Source organism: Lepus europaeus, chromosome 2 (genome assembly GCF_033115175.1).
Source record: "Lepus europaeus isolate LE1 chromosome 2, mLepTim1.pri, whole genome shotgun sequence".
NCBI lineage: Eukaryota > Metazoa > Chordata > Mammalia > Lagomorpha > Leporidae > Lepus > Lepus europaeus.
Genome location: NC_084828.1, coordinates 114,954,966 through 114,971,348, shown reverse-complemented (window position 1 = coordinate 114,971,348; position 16,383 = coordinate 114,954,966). Strand labels below are relative to the sequence as shown.

Sequence of the window (16,383 nt, the reverse complement as noted above, 5' to 3'; positions counted from 1 at the left end):
ATATGGGACAGTGGGTTAAGCAGTGACTGGTGATATTGGCATCCCATATCAGAGTGCAGGTTCAAGTCCCTCTGCTCCATTTCCAATCTATCCAGCTTCCTCCTAATGCATCTAGGAAAGCAGCAGAAGATGGTTCAAGTACTGAAACCCTGCTACCCATTTGAGAGACCAGGATGTGCAGTGGGAAACCAGGATGTAGTTCTTGGCTTCAGAAGCCCCATTTGGCTTTTGCAGCAATTTGGAGAGTTAACTGGCAGGTGGAAGATCTCTCTTTCTGTTGATGTGCATTCCAAATTAAAAACAAACGTGTATTCGAAAAGTATATTATGAAAGTAGCTATGTATAGATTTTTAAAAATTGCATCTAAGGCCGGCGCCGTGGCTTAACAGGCTAATCCTCTGCCTTGCGGCGCCGGCACACCAGATTCTAGTCCCGGTCGGGGTGCCGGATTCTATCCCAGTTGCCCCTCTTCCAGGCCAGCTCTCTGCTATGGCCCGGGAAGGCAGTGGAGGATGGCCCAAGTCCTTGGGCCCTGCACCCGCATGGGAGACCAGGAGAAGCACTTGGCTCCTGGCTTCGGATCAGCGAGATGCTCTGGCCGCAGCGGCCATTGGAGGGTGAACCAACAGCAAAAAGGAAGGCCTTTCTCTCTGTTTCTCTCTCTCACTATCCACTCTGCCTGTCAAAAAAAAAAAAAAAGCATCTAAATTTATTGTTTACTTCCTTTTTTTCCATGAACTTGTTAAAGTATACTAATATAATGAAAAAGAAACAAATTCTAAAATGTATGATCTTACAATATTTTGATGATATAAAAAAAGAGCTTCCTGGGGTCAGAGCTGATGTGTAGTAGGCTAAGCCTACACCTGCGGTGCTGACATCCCATATGGGCACTTATTGTAGCCTGGCTGCTCGTCTTCTGACCCAGCTTATTACTTATGGCCTAGGACTTCAGTTGAGGATGGCCCAAGTGCTTGGACCCCTGTATCCATGTGGGACACCTGGAGGAAGATCCAGCTTCTGGCTTCAGATCAGCACAGCTCTGGTCATTGCAGCCATTTGGGGAGTGGACCAGCAGATGGAAGACTCTTCTCTCTGTCTCTCCTTCTCTCTGTAACTAAGCCTCTCAAATAAATAAATTTAAAAATAATAAATAGGGGCCAGCACTGTGGCACAGTGGGTTAAAGCCCCAACCTGCAGTGCCAGCATCCTGCATGCGCACCAGTTTGAGTCCCGGCCACTCCACTTTTGATCCAGCTCTCTGGTATGGCCTGGAAAAGCAGCAGAAGATGGCCAACTCCTCGGGCCCCTGCACCAATATGGGAGACCTCGAATAACTCTAGGCTCCTGGCTCCTGGCTCCTGGCTCAGCTCTGGCTATTGCAGTCATTTGAAAAGGGAACCAGCAGAATGGAAGACCTTTCTCTCTTCTCTCTCTCTCTGGTTCTACGTCTCTCAGTAACTCTGACTTTAAAATAAATAAGATAATTCTTAAAAAATAATAACATTTCCAATTCTCTTTATATACAGAAGATCACTTCAGTATATAATTAGCAAAGACCTCATCAGTCTGCGCCCACACAGAAACGCAAAGTATAAAAATACTGTTTCAGTACCAGTCATAGCATCACTTGGCTTTAGACGACACATTAGGGACAGATCCCGATGAAAAAAAAAAAAAAACAACCTGGTGTTAAAATGGAAATGGCATAGAAAATTAATTATTTTGAAAAAAAAAATTATGTAGGATCTCTGTCTTTAATGTGCTGTACATTGCTATTTAATGCTATAATTAGTAATCCAATGGTAGTTTTTTCACTCGATGTTGCTATATGGGCAAAATGTTGAAACCTTTACCTAATATATACTAAATTGATCTTCTGTATACAAAGAGAATTGAAAATGAATCTTTACATGAATGGAAGGGGAAAGGGAGCGGGAGGGGGGAGGGTTGCGGGCGGGAGGGAAGTTATGGGAGGGGGGAAGCCATTGTAACCCACAAGCTATACTTTGGAAATTTATATTCATTAAATAAAAGTTTAATAAAAAAAATAATAACAACAAAAATCTTAAATAATTTTAAAAATCTTAAATACAAGAGCTTCTCATGATCTTTTATTCTCATGCTCTTTTCCAAGTTGTTTATATTACATAGTTTTAAAGAGAAAAGATAGTTTGAAACACTAATGAAGACTTTAAAATCACCAAATAAGACTCAATATAATCTGGGCAGGCAAAAAATTCTACGGTTTTCATTTAATTAGTCTTTCATTTTGACTTGAATAGCATAAATTCACATTCAAATGTGAATTAAATTTGAATCTGGTGAATAAACTAACCTCAGGAGTAAGAAATAATTTTTAACAAATAGGATTAAAAAGGTAAACATCATTAAAAGCTAAAATACTATCCTGAGAAATTTGTAAAGAGATTCTTACACTATTAATTAGAGTAACTAATATAAATTACTAACATGAACATTTTACCTTTTATGAGCAAGGTATTGAAGTAGTTTCTCGTAGCAGTTACCTACATTAATCCCTCCACAGGCTCATGAGAAAAGGATAATTCTTATATGTCTCTATTTAGACATAATCATTTTTGTTTGAGACATGTCGTCTTTCATACAGAGTCTTGCTTTGTTGAGTTAATAAGATAAGTCGCTAGTGATGTGGTAGCAAATGAGTCTCTCTCATAAATTTGTTAGAGGATAATAAGTTATCAATGCCATGGGTGCCTCTGGGTTTTCATTTAACTAATCAAGGTACTGGAATCAAGAGTAATAACTATAACAAAAATGATTTATGAGATCATTTAATGTATTTGGAAGAACAGAGAGGAACCAGCAAACTACAGAAAAAATATCTTAATGGAGAAGAAGTGAACCATAATGTAGGCAATTTGAATAAGACTTTGATGTGTATTGTATAACATGAACCCTCATCCCACATTCTCTCAGTATTTCCAGTCAACTATGCAATTCTTGGTAATGCATTGTTAAGTTGGAACTATTTCATGGATAGAGTTAGTGAATTATTACTCTGAGCAACTCTGATCAATTTATTTTTCAACATCTTCAAAATATTCATATCATTTTAGATGAAAAAACTTGTTCTTTAAGAGGTTTTATCATTTACTCAAGTATAATTAGTTGATGAATGATAAAGAGGAGATTTTAATGAAGGCCCTGTGACTCCTAATATAACATTCTTAATTATTGGGTAGCACTATTATTCTGAGTTTTGTTGAGGACACATGTCCCCATTAAGACTGGTATATATCTTTTTTTTTAATGAGAAAATTGAAGCTTAAAGGGATTAAATAGGGGCTGATGTTGTGGCACGGCAGGTTAGGCCACCACTTGTGCCATCTATATCCTATGTTGGAGCATCAACTTCTGGTCCATTTCCCTGTTGATGTGCCTAGGAAAGCATTCGAGAATGGCTCAAGTTCTTGACCGCTATAACCTAGATGGGAGACACGGATGGAGTTCTAGGCCCTTGGCTTTGGTCTGGACCAGTCTTGACCATTGACCATTTGGGGAGTGAACCAGCAGAAGGAGGATTCTGTCTCTTTCTGTCTGTGTATTTGTCTCTGACTCTCCCTCTCTCTGTTTCGAACAACTAAGTAAATAAATAAACCTTTAAAAATGATTAAATACCTGGCTCATGGCAACATAGTTAATATAGGGAACATTCAATATTCTTAAAAATAAATGAGAGGACGCAGTAGGTTAATCCTCTGCCTGCAGCACCAGCATTCCATATGGGCACCGGTTCTAGTCTCGGTTGCTCCTCTTCCAGTCTAGCTCTCTGCTGTGGCCCGGGAGTGCAGTGGAGGATGGCCCAAGTGTTTGGACACCTGCACCTGCATGGAAGACCTGGAAGAAGCTCTGGCTCCTGGCTTCGGATCGGTGCATCTCTTACCATTGCGGCCATTTGGGGGGTGAATCAACAGAAGGAAGATCTTTCTCTCTGTCTCTCCCTCTCACTGTCTGTAACTCTACCTCTCAATAAATAAATAAATAAATAAATAAAATCTTAAAAAAAAAAAAAAGAAATGAGAGGAGACTGCAGTATCCTGTGTAATATTGCCTGAGGGAGAACCTTGAGGACCACACTGACTTTGAGTATAGCCTGGAGCTCCGGCAGGGAAGCATGGTGCCTATACATGGTCTACTGCCCTCCCCACCCCCAACGCTCTGTCAAGGGCTCCTGGAAATAGCAGAGAGGAAGTACCATCTTGAAAGGTGTGTACAGGATGTTAAGGCTTGTGTGCATGCGACTATGGGATTCTTTTTTCTGAGGGATAAATCTGTAGCATTCACTGAGCTTGAATCTGGCCTGGAGGGTTGGAAGAGGACAGGGCAACTATTCAAATCTTTGAGACACTCTCCTCCACTCTATATAACTGGCACCTGAACAAAAACTACCAAGATGGAACACCAACAGGCTGCTGGCTCAAGAAATGCCTTGGCTCTCTTCATGGATGGAGCAGCCTCTCTGGACTGAGTGTGGACCCCTGCTCCATGTGACTATGGGAGCCATGAGTACTGACTGTGTGAAATTTGTGACTGCACAATAGAGTGTGAAGTGTAGCTACTTCTCTGTGTAATCACTGTGTCTGGTTTCAGAGGCTTAGAATTCCCTGAGTGCCTGGAGTGGATCATTGCAGAGGGTTCTGTGCTCACACTAAGGACTACGCTGCTCCTTCATGTGGTTCTGGTGAATGTGTGGAAGGGTTGTGTAGACTCTGTAGGCTCATGCTGGGCATTGATCTCTTCAGCAGAGAGTAGATGAGGCAGTGATCACACCAGCTCACATGGTCATACCCTCCTTTCTGCTGCTACTAGAGGAGATCTACCATTCCCAATGTGAGAGTCATTCATCCTGTATTCTTGTACCATACACAAGCACTGACCAGACTTCCATGGCCCCACTCAGCACATGCCTCTGAATATCCAATTAAGGAACAGACACTCCATTAAGCCACATAGGTGTATTTCAAAGATAAAAGCCATCAGAGGAGAAAACAAACAGGTGGTTACACAAATGCCAAAACAATAAGTGTAGGGAGTAGGAGATGGGCTGGTTTGCAGGTGGGAGGGTGGTCATAGGGGGAAAGCTGCTATAATCAAAAGTTGTACTTTCAAAATTTATATTTATTAAATATAAATTTTCTAAAAAATGTAAATGTAGGATCATGAGAAACACAAACAAGGAAGGCGATATGACTACCCCAGAGGAACACAATAACACTTCAATACTAGAATGTGTAGACAGAGATTGATGAAATGAGTGAAAATGAATTTAAAAAATTATCATAGATTACTCAAAAGCAATGAGAAGCAAATTAATAACTTAAAGAAATCCATGCATGAAATGTATGTAAAATTTTTCAGTAAGATAGAGATATTGAAGAGAAATCAAACTGAAATATTATAGATCAAAAATTCAATATGCCAGATTAAAAATACAATGAAAAGCTGTAACAGCAGATTTGGTGAGGTAGAGCATAATTTTAGTAAGTGTCCATCTTGTTGCAACAGAGTAACACAACATTTCACAGAATATTTTTTAAAACACAAGCATGAAAAGAATTTGCTGGAAAGATATGGCATGATCTATAATATTAAAAGACTTGAAAAACAGGCTTAGCTACTGGGCAACTGCCCAGAGCATCTAGGAAGTGGGAAAGAGAGCCAACATCATTCTTGGGGGATCTTCTGGTTACTACTGTTGGCACTAAAGCCGCTGAGCACTTATCACTGTCTCCACTACTTGACCATCCCAGTGATGACTGCCAAAACTGCATGAAAAATGACTGCATATACACATGCCATTTGGTAGCTAATTTTTCAGAATTTAAACCTGGAAGTGTAAGCATTTAATTTTTAGAGTCAGAATAGCTATTCTCTAGCCAACCACAAAGCAGAAAGAAAAGTTTAATTGACTTTTTCAGATGTAACATCTTCCACTAAGGCATGCACAGTTGAAGATAACTTGGAAGTAGAAAGCTTGTTCTAATTATGGAGGACATAAAATTGCAACCACAACATCCCTCCTAAATAGTATTCTTCAACACAGTAACATTATTCTTAAGGGATTCCCATTTTTTCCCGTGGAATCCTTAGTGCAGCTTCAGGAGACTCTTCAATTAGAGACCATCATATTTATAATTATTTCCATTTTATTTTTTGCAGAATGTTCCTCTTCTCTAACCCTAAAGGCACTTTCTATCTGCTCTCCAGTGGAGATAGCACTCATCTTCATAGCCTCAATTATTACCTATGAGGATGGTAAGAAAAACACTACGCTAAGCAAAAGAAGCTAGAAACAAAAGAGTTCAATCCTATGTTTCCATATATATTAAATTTCAGAACAGAGTAGTTAGTCTGTCACCATAGAAATTATAAAGCAGGTTTCTGGAGAACAAGAAAGAGAGATTGACTAGTAAGCAACAGCAAAAAGAATACTTTGGTGTGATAAAAATATTTTTCATCTTGTTTTCAATGGTGATCATAGCTTTAAATTATCAGAACTCAATAAAGTGAATATCTAAAGTCAGGCATATTTATGTTACATTTAGTTAGACTTGACTTATTATGAACACATACACATGTATAAACACGTGTACATATGGGAGTGTTTAAAACTAGAACTGACCACTGTAACTCCATATTGCCAAAATCTAAACATCCAACAAAAATATTAAGATTAAAAAAGTAAATTGTGGTTTACACTTTCTATTTTAAGCTTGTTTTATTCCTTAGACTTTGAAACTATAAGAAAAACACTTAAAGGAAACATTTTGGATATTGAAATAAGCAAAGGCTTTTTGGATTAGATTGTAAAACACAGGGCACAAGAGAAAATATAGTTAAGTGGGATTTCATGAAACTAAATAGCTTCCGTATAGCATAGGAAAAAATCAACAGAATGAAGAGACAACTTTAGCTGGGATGGAAGGGGATGGAAGATTTATCTCTCTTCCTCTGACTTTGTAACTCTTTTTTCAAATAAATAAAATAAATCTTAAACAAAACAAAAAATAAGTCAGGCAGAGACAGAAAAAAATTATAATTATATAGTAGTAACACATTCTGAGTTGTCTTGCACAATATGGTGACTATAGATAATATTAATGTATGTATATTTATGAATAAAAAGAAAAGAGCCTGAAAGGTAACATTTTGGATGTTTTCACCATTTAAAAATGTTAAATGTTTGAAAAGGTAGGTATATGTACCCTAATTGTTCCTCATACAATGCATACAAGCATCAAAACCTCACAAAGTACCTCATAAATATGTACTACATTAATGTGCCATTTAACTTTTCTAAATAATAAAACAATTAGTGGGGGCTGGTGCTGTGGGATAGCAGGTTGAGCCACTGCCTTTAGTGCTGGTATCCTGTGTGGGAGTGATTAGAAGTACTGGCTGTCCCAACAGCTTCCTGCTGGTGCACCTGGGAAAGCAGCAGAGGACAGCTCAAGTGTTTGGGCACCTGCACCCACATGGAGATTGGAGGAGGCTCTTGGCTCATGGCTTCAGACTGGCGCAGCTCCAGCCCTTGAGACCATTTGGGGAATGGACTAGTTGATGGATGATCTCTTTTTCTCTCTCTTTTTGTATCTCTCTCTCTTTGTCACTCTGTAACTCTGCCTTTCAAATAAATAAATAAACCTTTAAAATATAATTAATCGCTTTTAATGAAATTGGGGTCCAAGTCTATATAATGAGAATTCATGAATCTTATACCTTTCACACTATTAAACTTTAACCTCAATGTAATTGTTGATTTATACATTAAGACTTTTATATCAAGATAGGTTAGCTTATGCTGTGAGCACAAATAGCCCTTATTCTCAGTTACTAAGTACAATGAAGTTTATTTCTTGTTAGGTACACATATCTAAAATGACTGATAGGGGATTTGGTCAGCAGAATCTTTTGGTAATGAGCCTTTCACAATGACCAAACAGAGAAAATGAAACTTTATAGCCTATGACAATGAAGTCTCCAGTAAGAAAGTGAGGTGCTTGCAAGGACAGCTCTGTGGTGCAGTGGTTATCCCATTTCACAGCAGTGGTCCAAATCCTGGCTATTTCAATTCCAAACCAGCTTCCAGCTAATGCACCTGGGAAGGTCAAGGAAGATGGTTCAAATCTTTGTGTGCCTGCCAATCACATGAGAGATTTAGATGGAATTCCTGGCTCATAGCTCTGTCCTGGCATAGTCTTCGATATTGCAGGCATTTAGGATGTGAACCAGTGGATGGAAGGCATCTCCCTCTATTTCTCTTTCCCACTCTCTTTGTCAGTCTTCTTTTCAAATAAATAAAAACTAAATGAATGAAAGAAGGAAACCAAGGCAATTTGGTTCTACATACAGTCCATCAATCAGAATAAATTCATGTGCGTTATCATTTTAGAGAGTGTATCTTCCACATGGCTGGAAGGCCAGGGTGGTGATTCAAATATTGGTAAACAATGGTAATGATAATAGTTAGCTAGCTTTCCATTTACTAATTTTAGGAAGTGAATAATTTATCAGCAATCTTTGAATTGCTTAAATGACTTTATATAATGCCTCCTCTGCTTGCACTAAAATATCAGCTGTTCATAATTACAGGACAAAAATTAAAAGAACAGAATAAATGGAGTCTTCAGTGAATAATAAGCTTTCTTTGTGTTCATTTTGTAGGTAAAGGTTAGCAGAGAAGCAAGATTTATTTGCATGCAAAGCCAAAGTACAGACTCACAATGGTGTGCAGGCATGTTCAAGACAGAGCTACATAAAACACGCTTATGTCCACTCCTTCATTTTATCAAGAGTCATAGGTGGTAGAGAGTAGTATTGGGGGTAGGGACTTTAGTCCCCCCGACTCCTCATTTCCTTGTTATGTTTTGGAAATGCCACAAATGGCACTCTTTCAGGTGTGTGACCTGAGTAGGGGTGTGAGCCATAGTAATTTTATTATAATGACATTGTATTTAGCTAAAGTCATTATGGGTATGCTATTGGCTGCCTTGTTGACTATTTTTAGCCTGTACTAGTTTTAAGCAATCAAACTACAGAAGCGGTGGTTTTTCATTGCATGGGAGTGGCAGTAAGGTTTGATTTGTGGAGGCAAGGCTGTCATGCAGGGAAGGCTGCAGGGAGAGACTGATAACCTCAGCTCATCCTTGCCTCAGTTTGAAGATCCTCAGTGGTTCAAGTGCCCTAGTGATCACTGAAATCAAAATATTTACATAGAAACTTGAAAAAGTCAAATTGAAACTTCAAGGTCCCTTCTTACTTTCCTTAATTGCCCCTGATAAACAATTAAGATAATACCTATTGTAAAACACAAAATTTAAATGAAATAAAAGAAAAAAAAATCAACTTCCTGATCCCAAGCAATTATAGTAGTTTAATTTTTTTCTTGTTTACTTGTCATCCATTATCTATTTGTAGACATACTTTTATATTCTATTAAATGTAAAGTAGACGTAGTTAGTGCTTTTTCTTTTATTGAGCAGTATGTATCATAAATATTTTTATATTCAAATGGAACACTATGAAATTTGGGCTTATTTTAGAAACATAAGATCTATATTTCTCAGTCTCTATACAATAAGGTTTACTAAATTTTGACCAGTAAGAAGCAAAGCCATAAATACTATTAAAAATTCCTTTTAATAGTTTTACTGAGAACTGTCTTTGAAGGAAATACTTAGTCCCTTATTTATTTCTTTCCTTATACAGAATTTAGAAATGATTTTCTAATTTTAAAAAACCACCCCAAGTATTAGGCTAGTAAGAATCTAAGTACAGGAAGAGAAGTCCTACACTGAAATATCTCAAGAGATAAACAGCTAATCTATTTATCCAGTACTTATTTTATTTGTTTCTTTGATTTCATTATAATTTTGCTTCATTGCATGTGGTGGAACTGGCAGAAAACAGAAATTCAGAATTCTGCACCAATAAAAATATTTGATACTTTTCTAAGCTTTTAGAATTGCATATGTTTAAAAATTTCCAATAAGGCTGGCAATGTGGAGTAATGGTTTAAGTCTCTGTCTATGATGTTGGCATCCTATGTAAGTGTCAATTTGAGTGCTGGTTGCTCCATTTGCAATCCAGCTTCCTACCAACATGCCTTGGAAAGCCAGGGAAATGGCCAAGAGACTTGGCCTACTCCTGCATCTACATGGGAGATTCAAATGTGGTTCCTTGCTCCCAGCTTCAGCCTGGCCCAGCCCTAGACATAGTGGCCATTTGGTTATTGAATCAGTGGATGGAAGTTCATTCTCTCTCTCTTTTACTCTCTCCATCCCTTCTTTCCTATAACTATACCTTTCAAATAATAAGCAAACAAATAAATAAATCTTTAAAGTAGTTACAATGGTACAAAAGGAAGGAAAGAACAATTAAAAGCCATGCACGCCTTTCTTGGGCCTTCAGAATTTCACAGTCATTGCTCCATTTTCTTCAGAGGTTCACTGTGAATCAACATGGCTCTGAGGAGTACTGAGGGATGACTTACATTATTTCTCCCTCTCAATGCTGGAAGTTCTCTTTGGATTTCAGTTTGTCTTAGCACAGACAAATGCAAATCATATATTCCTTTATTGAGGTGGGTCCTATCAATCTAACAAAGTTCAATTCTTTAAAATCTATTTTGTATACTCTGTAAGCATTATTTTGTGTCACTAGATCAGCTTTTTTAAAAAAATCATATAATGATAACTCCAAAAGGAGTAATAATATTTGAATGCTGATTTAAGCTTATGGGTAATGGGGAAAAATTCATATAAAAGTAATATGACTTCAGTTTCTCTATAATTTAAGAAGTTTGTTGACTAAACAAAAGCTAAACCAAAACAATTTATCCCCACAATATGTTTTCTGAGTTTGAGAAAGAAACACATGTTTTGGAGGGTATTTTCAAAGCTGAAAATATCATGGTCTACTCTTTTAAAAAAGTTTAAGTCTTCACTTTATTTATTTGAAAGACAGAGAGACCAAGACAAAGAGAGACAGACAAAAGAGAGCTCTCATCCATTGGTTCACTCCCCAAATGGCCATAATACACAAAAATGAGCTTGGTCAAAGTCCGTAGCTGGGAACTCAATCCAAGTCTCTCAGGTGGCAGGGACCCAATTAACTGAGCCATCATCTGATGCCTCCCAGGGTATGCATTAAAAGGAAGCTGGAAGAGGGCGGCATAGAGCCAGGAGTCAATCCTAAGCTGTACAATGTGAAAAGTATACCCCATTTGGCATCTTGACCCTAGCCAAATGCCACACTGCCTCAACTCCTTTAGTCTACTTGTGCATCTAGTTGATAATTTGATTATATATATAATTCTGGGTGAATGTTACTTTCCTTTGCTTTAATTTCTTTAGCTTCCAATGTAGCTGTAGAGAAGTTGCATGTCATTCTGTCCACAGTCTTTGAATATCAGTAACTGATTTTTTTAATGCCTCAAACCCCTTAAAAAAACTCCTTAAAATAATTTGTTTACTTTCTGTACTGTAAAATTTCAGGATGGTAAGAATTGATATTGTTCTTTCTCCGTTTTCTTTGTTGGAGAAACAGTGGTCCTTTACAATTAGAAACTTACCTCTTTCAGTTCTCGTGACATTATAAAGTTATTTCTCTTTAATTGTTAGTCTTCTATTTTGATGTATCTATCTGGAATTTCTATTATTCATGAAACATATGAAAACAATGTTTCAATAATTTTGTTCTTACTCTCCTAATTTTCAACTTTCATGCTCTACTTTTTAGAAAATTTGTCGACTTTTTCTTTCACCCTTTTACTTAGTGTATCATATTATTAACTTCTTTGAGCTCTTTTTGATATTTGTGTTACTTGATATATTATATTTTCTTACATCTGTAATATTTTATTTTATTGATAGGAAATTCTAATAGTTATTTTAAAGTTTTTATTAACTCATAGACTCTGCTCCCTGCAAGATGTTTTTATTATTTTTTTGGATATCCGCTTCATTGCTTTTTTATGTATTACAGAGGTAACTGAAATGCCTAACAATATCTGCATGTTCCTATCTGATACTGAATACTAAATGATCAATGACTCAGTGTCTGTGCATAGGGATTGTTAACTGTGAACCTCATTATAGTGTATACTGCTTGTACAGTTTCACTGAGGAAACTTTATGTTAGATTTCATATTTTTAGGGTCATATTCCTCATAGAAACTTCTTCCAATCTCATGTCTGGCACATATAAGCTGTATATAAGTCTTTCTAGAATTCATTAGAAGAAGCAGAGGTGACTGGGTGTTTCAACATTATATATAACAACAAATTTTAATTACTCAGCCCCTTTTATATCTACACCTGGGACTACCATTGTACTCAGTGTCTCCATTTTGCTCTCTTAAAGAATAAAACTCCAAACCTCTGATAAAATAAAGGAAGAGAAACTACCTTGAAGTGCAGCATGTGTGAAGATCTTTAATAAGATAAATAAAGATATAATAAGATATAATAAGATATAATAAGATAAATAAATATTCCAACTGTTCTTACTTAGTTTAATCTTTCTTTCACTCTCTCTCATCTCCCTCAGAAATACTAGATGCTAAAAATCTCTGAACCTTTGGATTTCTGGAGGATAGGATATGTTACTTCAATGGTAATACCATCGCTAATGCCAAAGCAGCACAAATATCTTTGTGGAGACTCATTTTTACTTAAAGGACGTAGGGTTTCCAAGGTGTCTAATATGCTGCAAGTTGCTTTGCAGGTTTTCATTTATAGTCCATGAAAAGATATAATCACAAGTCATCCTGAACTATTCCATCTACTACTGCAAAGGCAATCACCCTGGACTTTATTTTAGTACTACAATTTCCACTAAGGATGATCTTCAGCCCATTACCGTAACATGTGATGCATTGTGGTTGCATGTTTCTGGATTGGGTCTATGTGACATTGCAATTCCCTCTACCTGTGATGACAAGTTTTTTCCTTCTTGCATAATCATTTTTTCTTAAAAAAAAATTACCTGATTTCCCTTGCTCAGGGTCATGGCTTTGAGAAAGGGATCTCTGTGGTCTGCTTATGTGCTACAAATAAACAACTTTGTGTTTCAAGTCCTTCTAGTACATTTAATTGAACTTGCTAGGGTGTAGGCTCACAGTTTTGGATGGGTAACACTAACACCATGACTTCAGAATTTACAAATTGACCTTTGGGATTTGGTTTCTTTGGGTATGGTAATTCATTTGTCCTTTACATATTTGTTCTACAACTCATAAAATTCTTTGGATGTTTCCTCTCCTCTTCTCTGTGCCTTGTTAAGTGTTTTGCAATTAACAAAAATGTTTAAATCTGATTACTGCCATTTCTGGGAAAGGGATATACTTCCTTTTGTCTTCCTTGTGAAGCCCTCAAAATTTTTGATAAATATGAGTGTTGTGTATTCTTTGAAAATTTCAATATTTTTATAATTAATTTATAAAATGAAAATCATTTAAAAATAAAATGTTTATAAAGCGAGCTACCAGGACAAGTGGTAGAGAGACAGAAAAAAACTTACTGTGAAGGTATACAAGTGTTCTCATTCTGACAATAAGGATTATGTGATTTGGTTAGTAACTGACGTAATAAGTTAAACTGAACTCCACAGGATCTATTTTGTGTTTTAACATAAATATTTAGTTCTTTGGTTTAATTAGTCTTAAGTAAATAATATTAACTTTTCTAATATAAATTAAGAAAAACTCTCATAATATTTAAAAATTCTAAATTATGCAATAACTTTTAGAGAACAGAAATAGCGGGTGAATTAATATAATCATGGCCACTTCTCTTGTCCACACATGGTTTGTGAGAAGCCAAGGAGAAAATGCTCTGAAATTACCATTATCTGTTTTGCTTTTCCCTTCTTCTCTCCCTTTCTTTATCCATCTGAACTTTTTCTCAGACATAAATTTTTGCCAAGTTAATAGGAGTGCAAGTAGAATTCAAGAAAGGAAGAAGGAACTGAATGCTATGGATTTAAAACTTCTTGACAAAACACAGCTGCTAATGTTGGAGGACATTTTATTGAAAATACAAATCCCCACAAATAGCACCTGACATCCAATAGTTTTAAAGCTGACAAGACTGTATTGTGAGTATTCTAACTGAAAATTTAACAACTGCAGTAAATGTCAATTACATAAATGGTAAAATGATACACTCTAGATTTATGTAGCACAAACTGAGCTCATGGTGGGAAAATAAGCATAAATTGTTATCTAGGAATTTTTTACTCTATTTGTGAAAGTTTTTGCAAAACGCTTTACTGTGAATGCAGCCACTATTTTCCATTGGAGAATAATTAATGGAGATGGAACTGGAAATCATAATGTGATGCTAAATAACTCAACAGCAAAATTGTGGGACCAGTGTTGTGGTTCAGTGGGTTAAACCACGGACTGTAATGCTGGCATCCCACTTGATCTCTGGTTGCAGTCCTAGTTACTCCACTTCTGATCCAGCTCCCTATTAATGTGCCAGGGAAAACAGTGGGAAATGGTCCAAGTGCCAGGGCCCCTGCCACTAATGTGGAAGACCTAGATTTAGTTCCAGGTTCCTGATTTCAGCCTTGCCAAGCCCCAAGCCATTGTTGCCATTTAGGTGGTGAAATATGTAATTCCTATCTCTCAAAGACTTCCCATCTTCTCCCAACTTCAGCAGTATTACCTTGAAAAGAATTTATGTATTGCAAAAGTATCCCAAACCAGGGGAAAAGAAGAAGTTATGTATTGTAGCATCAGGGTTAACCTCACTCCTGCATGCATTACTTAACAAACACAATGACTACTTTCAGAACATCCTTAAATTGTTCAAACATAATAATTGACACTAATAAGTACATGGAAACATCATTCATTTTCAACTTTTAAAAGTATAAAAATAGTTTTAAAAATCTTTAGATATTATTTAGGTGATTGGTAATGAATTTTAGGATTTGAGCATTTATGCAATTCATTGCCATTTTAAAAGACTTAAAGCCTGAGGATGATGGAACTGCCTGAGAGAAAACTGAGAATTTCAGAAGAAATTAATATTTTAAGCTGAGGAAAGTGAATTGTTAATAAAACAATATTAGTATAAATTGATTGAGCAGTAATTATGTAACAGACAGGATTGTCAATGTTTGATGAGAATTAGCCAATTTGCTTCTCAAAGCCACCATTTAGCATAGGTATTATTATTTTCCCCATATCTGAAATAAAACATATTTATGTTAAGCAATGGTTGGGTATTAAGAGAGCTTGGATATCATGGTGGTCTTGGTTTTGGCTGAGGCATAGGGCTCAACTATTTTTACTTTTGTTTTGTAAGATGAGATGCCATGTCAAAGAAGCTTGAATTTGCCTTTCAGTTCTAAAAATCTACTGTGATTTTAAACTTTTATTTGATATATTGGATGAAAATATGTTATCTAATTTAGATATTTTCTGCTTTTTTAATGGACTGTGCCTCAAGTTCTTTTTTTAAATTATTACTAAAAATTGTAATCATAGCACATTTCTTAGAGGACTGATTGGAAAAAGAAATGCACTATTATAATGAGTCAATACAGATAAGGACTTAAAATAGTGCCTGGTCTGTAACAAGCATTAAGGAAATTTGAGCTGATTCTAATTTTGACTGAATATCAGTGTCTAAAAATGTATTCTGTGAAATTTTAAATATATTGCATATCTTCCTTTGCAACCTACCCTTAATGTTTTAACAGGACTAAAATATTTCAACTGCTATCAATAGTAATAAACTTAATCAACTACAGATTTTAATACAATCAACAGCTTAGCATCATGTATTATTCATTATTAACACTTAGTAATATCAGGACTGTTCAATTCTATTATCTCACAATACACTTGGAATGTTATTTCTCCTGAATATCCTTTATCTTCAATTTTATACTCCTTCTCAACATTCTTTTGAGATAACCAATTTAGAACATTCATATACATTTTATTTATAATCTGTAATTTTCTGATTTATAAACCTCTCTACCAACTGATCCTACAATATTATAATGTTGCTTTTATCCACTTCTGCTTTTAGCCTCTGCTTTCCATAGCCACTCACCGCTGAAAGTCTCACAGATATTCTATCCTGTCTAATTTTCAAAATCACTTATGACAACATTAGAAAGCTCTATAGATCAATAACTAAGACTCTCATGTAACAAGACCACACACTACAAATACTTTATAACTCCTTACATAAGATGAAATCTGGTAGCCAATAGAATTTTCAAATCCCAATTTTCTCTAAACAATTTTATGCTAAATCTTTTGTTCATTTCTTATTGCTAGCATTTCGCATTCAGTCCTTATAGTTGGATGCCTAAGCC

General features: G+C 36.1%; 1 pseudogene; it reads right to left on the bottom strand.

Moving 5' to 3' along the window:
- LOC133751567 (elongation factor 1-alpha 1-like) overlaps positions 1 to 13,053 on the bottom strand; it is a 145,874-nt pseudogene extending 132,821 nt beyond the window's left edge.
- Between the last annotated feature and the right edge of the window lie 3,330 nt (positions 13,054 to 16,383).